Here is a 7,520-nt window from a genome sequence, read left to right as displayed (position 1 = left end):
TTACATTTTTTCCATTGACATGAATGGGTGAAATCTGATTTTATGTTTGTAGCTCCGCCCACATGTGCAGGTGGGCCGTGAGACCCCCAGAACATATCACCCCAGGTAGTGAGGGATCCGCATACCAAGTTTCGTTCAAATCGGTCAAGCCGTTTTTGAATTACTGTGAGAATGGCAGCGTTTTACATTTTTTCCATTGACATGAATGGGTGAAATCTGATGTTCTGTTTGTAGCTCCGCCCACGTGTGCAGGTGGGCCGCGAGACCCCCAGAACATATCACCCCAGGTAGTGAGGGATCTGCATACCAAGTTTCGGTCAAATCGGTCAAGCCGTTTTTGAATTACTGTGAGAATGGCAGCTCTTTACATTTTTTCCATTGACATGAATGGATGAAATCTGGTTTTCTGTTTGTAGCTCCACCCACGTGTGCAGGTGGGCAGCGAGACCCCCAGAACATATCACCCCAGGTAGTGATGGATCTGCATATCAAGTTTCGTTCAAATCGGTCCCACAGCTTTTTACATTTTTCCCATTGACTTGAATGGGTGAAATCAGATTTTCTGTTTGTAGCTCCGCCGACGTGTGCAGGTGGGCCGCGAGACCCCCAGAACATATCACACCAGGTAGTGAGGGATCTGCATATCAAGTTTCGTTCAAATCGGTCCCAAAGCTTTTTACATTTTTACCATTGACTTGAATGGGTGAAATCTGATTTTCTGTTTGTAGCTTCGCCGACGTGTGCAGGTGGGCCGCGAGACCCCCAGAACATATCACACCAGGTAGTGAGGAATCTGCATACCAAGTTTCGTCCATATTGGTCACAGTGAGAATGGCAGCTTTTTACATTTTTTCCATTGACTTGAATGGGTGAAATCTGATTTTCTGTTTGTAGCTCCGCCCACGTGTGCAGGAGGGCCGCGAGACCCCCAGAACATATCACCCCAGGTAGTGAGGGATCTGCATACCAAGTTTCGTTCAAATCAGTCAAGCCGTTTTTGAATTACAGGGAGAAAGGCAGCTTCTTACATTTTTTCCATTGACATGAATGGGTGAAATCTGATTTTCTGTTTGTAGCTCCGCCCACGTGTGCAGGTGGGCCACGAGACCCCCAGAACATATCACCCCAGGTAGTGAGGGATCTTCATACCAAGTTTCGTTCAAATCGGTCAAGCCGGTTTTGAATTACTGTGAGAATGGCAGCTTTTTACATTTTTTCCATTGACATGAATGGGTGAAATCTGATTTTCTGTTTGTAGCTCCGCCCAGGTGTGCAGGTTGGCCGCGATACCCCCAGAACATATCACCCCAGGTAGTGAGGGATCTGCATACCAAGTTTCGTTCAAATCGGGCAAGCCGTTTTTGCGTTGGCAGCTGTTTTACTTTTTTTCCATTGACATGAATGGGTGAAATCTGATTTTATGTTTGTAGCTCCGCCCACATGTGCAGGTGGGCCGTGAGACCCCCAGAACATATCACCCCAGGTAGTGAGGGATCCGCATACCAAGTTTCGTTCAAATCGGTCAAGCCGTTTTTGAATTACTGTGAGAATGGCAGCGTTTTACATTTTTTCCATTGACATGAATGGGTGAAATCTGATGTTCTGTTTGTAGCTCCGCCCACGTGTGCAGGTGGGCCACGAGACCCCCAGAACATATCACCCCAGGTAGTTGGAATTACTGTGAGAATGGCAGCTTTTTACATTTTTTCCATTGACATGAATGGGTGAAATCTGATTTTCTGTTTGTAGCTCCGCCCACGTGTGCAGGTGGGCCGCGAGACCCCCAGAACATATCACCCCAGGTAGTGAGGGATCTGCATACCAAGTTTCGGTCAAATCGGTCAAGCCGTTTTTAAATTACTGTGAGAATGGCAGCTCTTTACATTTTTTCCATTGACATGAATGGGTGAAATCTGGTTTTCTGTTTGTAGCTCCGCCCACGTGTGCAGGTGGGCAGTGAGACCCCCAGAACATATCACCCCAGGTAGTGAGGAATCTGAATACCAAGTTTCGTTCAAATCGGTCCCACAGCTTTTTACATTTTTTCCATTGACTTGAATGGGTGAAATCTGATTTTCTGTTTGTAGCTCCGCCGACGTGTGCAGGTGGGCCGCGAGACCCCCAGAACATATCACACCAGGTAGTGAGGGATCTGCATATCAAGTTTCGTTCAAATCGGTCCCAAAGCTTTTTACATTTTTACCATTGACTTGAATGGGTGAAATCAGATTTTCTGTTTGTAGCTCCGCCCACGTGTGCAGGTGGGCCGCGAGACCCCCAGAACATATCACCCCAGGTAGTGAGGGATCTGCATACCAAGTTTCGTCCAAATTGGTCACAGTGAGAATGGCAGCTTTTTATATTTTTTCCATTGACATGAATAGGTGAAATCTGATTTTCTGTTTGTAGCTCCGCCCACGTGTGCAGGAGGGCCGCGAGACCCCCAGAACATATCACCCCAGGTAGTGAGGGATCTGCATACCAAGTTTCGTTCAAATCGGTCAAGCCGGTTTTGAATTACTGTGAGAATGGCAGCTTTTTACATTTTTTCCATTGACATGAATGGGTGAAATCTGATTTTCTGTTTGTAGCTCCGCCCAGGTGTGCAGGTTGGCCGCGATACCCCCAGAACATATCACCCCAGGTAGTGAGGGATCTGCATACCAAGTTTCGTTCAAATCGGGCAAGCCGTTTTTGCGTTGGCAGCTGTTTTACTTTTTTTCCATTGACATGAATGGGTGAAATCTGATTTTATGTTTGTAGCTCCGCCCACATGTGCAGGTGGGCCGTGAGACCCCCAGAACATATCACCCCAGGTAGTGAGGGATCGGCATACCAAGTTTCGTTCAAATCGGGCAAGCCGGTTTTGCGTTGGCAGCTCTTTACATTTTTTCCATTGGCATGAATGGGTGAAATACGATTATCTGTTTGTAGCTCCGCCTACGTGTGCAGGTGGGCCGCGAGACCCCCAGAACATATCATCCCGGGTAGTGAGGGATCTGCATACCAAGTTTTGTTCAAATCGGTCAAGCCGTTTTTGCGTGATCGCGGCACATACATACATACATCCGATTTTATATATATAGATGTCAACGTGGGCACTAGGATTTTTGCCCCCCATAGCTTAAAAATTGATGCCCTCCTTTGTTTTAAGTATCAGTGGTAGGCACTGGTACTGACTGGGTATTCAAATGCACCTGCTTTGGCGGCTAAATAATTATCACATATACATTCTGCTTTTAAGGATGGGAGGGAAATAGGACAAGAAACCCTTTGTGTTTTCTTCTGCTAAACCTAATGGGCTGATTTATAAAGGGCGGGGGTGGAGGGAGGCTGGTCTAGAATATATAAAAGTTGCTTAGTCTTCTATGCCCATAACCTGCCATCATTGCCATGGAGAAGGCAGAGTGAGCAGCAGGTGTCTCTTGGGGATCTGCCATCACAAGCTACAAGCAGGAGAGCTGCTAGAACAGGGCATGCCCAGATGCTGCTGTTGCCTCAGCCATGATGCTGCACCATAACAGCACAGAAAGCCCGGTTGCTGAGCAGCCCCTAGGCAAGTTTAACAAGATCTCTTGAAGTAGAACTGGTAGTGGTGCTATACCCAGCATCTTTGACATGAGGGTTAAGGAGAGAATAAGAGTATTTTGATGCCCCTACCACTCTTAGGGCTCCGTTTATGAAGGTGCGCTACGGGTTTTACCGCACGCACCGGATTAGCGCACGCTAGCCAAAAATCTACTGCCTTCTCAAAAGGAGGCGGTAGCGGCACGCAGCATTTTAGCACGCGCTATTCCGCATGTTAAGGCCCTAGCACGCCTTTATAAAAAGAGCCCTTACTGTGTTGGACTCTATCATTAGATCCTCCCTGCACCAGAGGGCTGAAAAGCTGAGCTAAAAGAGGTGACTATTGAAATACATATAAATGTTCTGTAAATATGAAAGGAAGGCTCCTGAAATAGCACATGAAAGACATGTTTGAGCATGAAGGCTGGATCAGGTGCAGATTTGGTTACTAGTTGTAATTGGATAATAATTGTGCAGTCTCTAGTGAATTTAATAAGTAGATGGATAATGTGTGTGTGTTCTTACAGTGGTGCACAAGTGAATAGTGAAGTATGGAGAGTAGTGAAATAAAGAGTGCAGTTATTTACTCTGGCCCTAAATACTCTGTGGGACATGGATTGAACCTTACCTAAATGTATATTAGACCCATATATTTACAGCTGCAGTGATCATCACTTAGAATAATTCTGAGTAGTAAAAAGCTTCTTTAGATGACAGCAGAATGGCTTTTGGTCTAGATAAATATGTGGCTAAGACAACCTTCATTAAAATTAAGACTGAAGATGCCTCTTTAAATAAAGATTGTAACGTAAATTAGGAATCTAAAGAACCACAGTAGTAATATACAGGATGTAGGTTGTACATATCTGGTTTGAGAAAGGTGCCTTTACTGTCAAAATACCCAACACAATACACTTCTCCCTCCATATTCGCAGGGGATGTTATTCGTGGTTTTGTGAAAATGATGTCATTTTTACTATTGAAACCACAAATAACTTTTCAACTGTTATTCGCGGTTTGGAAAAGCGATTCCCAGCGATTTTAGGGCCTGGAGCAGGACATAGAAGATTTTTTTTTTTAAAGTTAGAAAACAAGAAGCAAGGGGGGAGGTTGGCAGGCGAGGCAAAGATACCGAAGAGGAAGGGGGTTCATGTGTGAACTATTGAGCGTCTGCTTCTTCTGGTTTGACTGAGAACATAAAAGTTGCAATGCTGGGAGAGATTGAAGGGATCAGTCGAGCCCTGTATCTTGTTTCCAACAGTGACTAGCCCTTTAACACCGCTAGTCCCCGTGTTGGAGTTGTTCATAAACTGTCCTATTAGGGCGCAGGACCTGTTCCTGAAATCTTTTAGAGAACTGCCATAGACTGTGTGTGTGTGTGTAGAGGATTTCTCTGCCAGCAGCACCTATCTATCACCCGTCATCACAAACACTGAGAGGTTTCTCCACATCTGAAAAGCTTAGTTAATACTCAAATGAAAACACTTGCACTCGAGAGTCCACAGAATTATACTCTCTCCCCGTCCCCGACTAGCTCTTGGTGGTATTTCCTAGCTCGGCAAGCCTTTCCCACCCGCTTCCCACTCTCACCATGCTACAACAGTCAACGGCTCTCCGGTGGCGTACCTAGCATATGTGAAATCCAGGTCCATCATTTTTTGACAACCCCCCCCATCTGTATGAAAACATGATTTTTAGTAACAATACACATGTCACACATGAGTACCTAGGAAAAGGCAGCATCTTACATACTGCAATGAGCAGTACAACATCAATACACTCATTGTAAAACTAAACAAGCCAGACTAGTACAGCTCAATCCTGCAATCAATCCTAACAAAAAAACATGTCTTTCGAACACAGAAAACACCTTCGCCTAGTATGGAATATGTAATCACAAACTAGCCCTTCCCTCTTTTACAAAACTGTAGTGTGGATTTTTGCCACGGAGATAACAGCTCTGACGCTCAGAATTCTGAGCATCAGAGCTGCTACCACCATGGCTGGCGCTAAAACACGCTCCACAGTTTTGTAAAAGGGGGGATAAAATAGAAATACATAGACAAAGGTTAAATTGAACCAGCAAGAAGCTGGACTCTGCATACAATGCACCACAGAAACAGAGATACATGTCTCCTAAAGCAATAAATACATAGAAACTTTTTTCTACCTTTGTCTTCTGTGGTTTCTGCTTTCCTCATCTTCTTGTAACTCTCTTCCTTCCATTCACTGTCTGCCGTCTCTCTTCCCCTATATGGCATCTTCTCTCCTTCTATGCCCCTTCCAGAAACTGTATGCCTCCCCCTTCCATCTCTCCTTTCACCCCCATTGGTCTGGCATCTCTCTCCTCTCCTTCCCTCTCCCACACCTCTCCTCTGCAATCCCTTTCCCTTTTCCCCTCATTTTCCTTTTCAGTTTATTTTCTGCATCTGTCTAGATTACGTTCTTACTACCCTCTCATCAATTTCCTTTTTTACTGTCTACCTAAAGCTTGCCACCTCTTTCCCTCACCCCTCCAGTGTTTTCCTAACTCAATCCTTTTCTCCCCATCATGTGCGCTCCTTCCATCATGTACCCTCTTTCTCTAACCCTTCCATCTAGTACCTTCTCCTCTCTCTGTCCACTTCCATCCAGTGTCTGCTCCCCTCTTTCTCTCCTCACATTTCCTTCCTGCATTTCCTCCCTTATCTCTCCCATCTGCACTTCCATCCAGCATAGGCTCCCCACTACCATCCAATGTCTACCCTTTCTCTCTCCATCCACCCCTCTTCAATCAGCATCTGCCCACTTTCTTTCCCTCCAATATCCTTCCCCCTTATGTCTCTCCCTTTTCTCTGTACATCAATTCCGTCAGCACCACCCTTCCATACCATCCTGCCCTCTTTCTTTCCCTCCACCACTCTTCCATTCCAGCAATCATGCTCCTTTCTCTCCCTTCATGCAGCAAGGTCCCGTGATGACTGTAGCTGCTGGCTGCCAGTCCACCCCACTTCGACGTACTTGCTCTGGAGCGGACTCGGCAGCCGAATACTGGAAGGCCTCGCGATGACTCGTCTGCTGGCTCTGCTCCGGAAGAAGTAAGTTACGTCGGAGGGGATGGACCCAGAAGACACAGGGAATTGCGGCAAAGTCCCGCAATGACTGCGTCTGCCAGGTCCACCCCCTCCGACATAACTTACTTCTTCCGGAGCAGAGCCGGCAGATGAGCCATCGCGGGACCTTTCTGCACCTCAGCGCGGCTACCAACTCTGCTGCAGATAAAGTAAGTCAGAGGTAACTTGACCATTTATTTTTTTTCATCAAAAGGGGACATCTGTTAATTGACTGTGTAGCCTTTCTTTCATTTTTTTCTTTCTGCACTCAGGCCCAACAATTGTCCCTTTCTATTCCCTCCCTTCTTCCTTCCCATGTCCTTAGTGCCCCCATCCTGTGTCCTTAGTGCTCCCAGTGCCTCCGTCCTGTGTCCTTAGTGCCCCCAGTGCCTCCTTCCTGTGTCTATAGTGACCCCAGTGCCTCCGTCCTGTGTCCATAGTGACCCCAGTGACTCCTTCCCGTGTCCATTGTGCCCCCAGTACCTCCGTCCTGTGTCCATTGTGCCCCCAGTGCCTCCGTCCCGTGTCCTTAGTGCCCCCAGTGCCTCCGTCCCGTGTCCATAGTGCCCCCAGTGCCTCCGCCCCGTGTCCTTAGTGCCCCCAGTGCCTCCGTCCCGTGAATAAGCGAATCCGCAGATGCAGAAACCGTGGATATGGAGGGAGAAGTGTAATCAAAAGAGCCTCAGAAAATTAGAGGAGGTTAGACAAATGATTAGAAAAACCTGCTCTCAGATTCCCAACTCACAGAATACAGTCAGCAATAAAGCGAACGTCTCATTCTTATTTTAACAATCAACACTTGTTATAATAGAATCAGTGAAAAATCAGTTCTTGGGGATACTTTTTAATAAATCTTAGGGC

Source organism: Geotrypetes seraphini, chromosome 4 (assembly GCF_902459505.1).
Source record: "Geotrypetes seraphini chromosome 4, aGeoSer1.1, whole genome shotgun sequence".
Classification (NCBI taxonomy): domain Eukaryota; kingdom Metazoa; phylum Chordata; class Amphibia; order Gymnophiona; family Dermophiidae; genus Geotrypetes; species Geotrypetes seraphini.
This window is presented reverse-complemented; position numbering follows the sequence as displayed.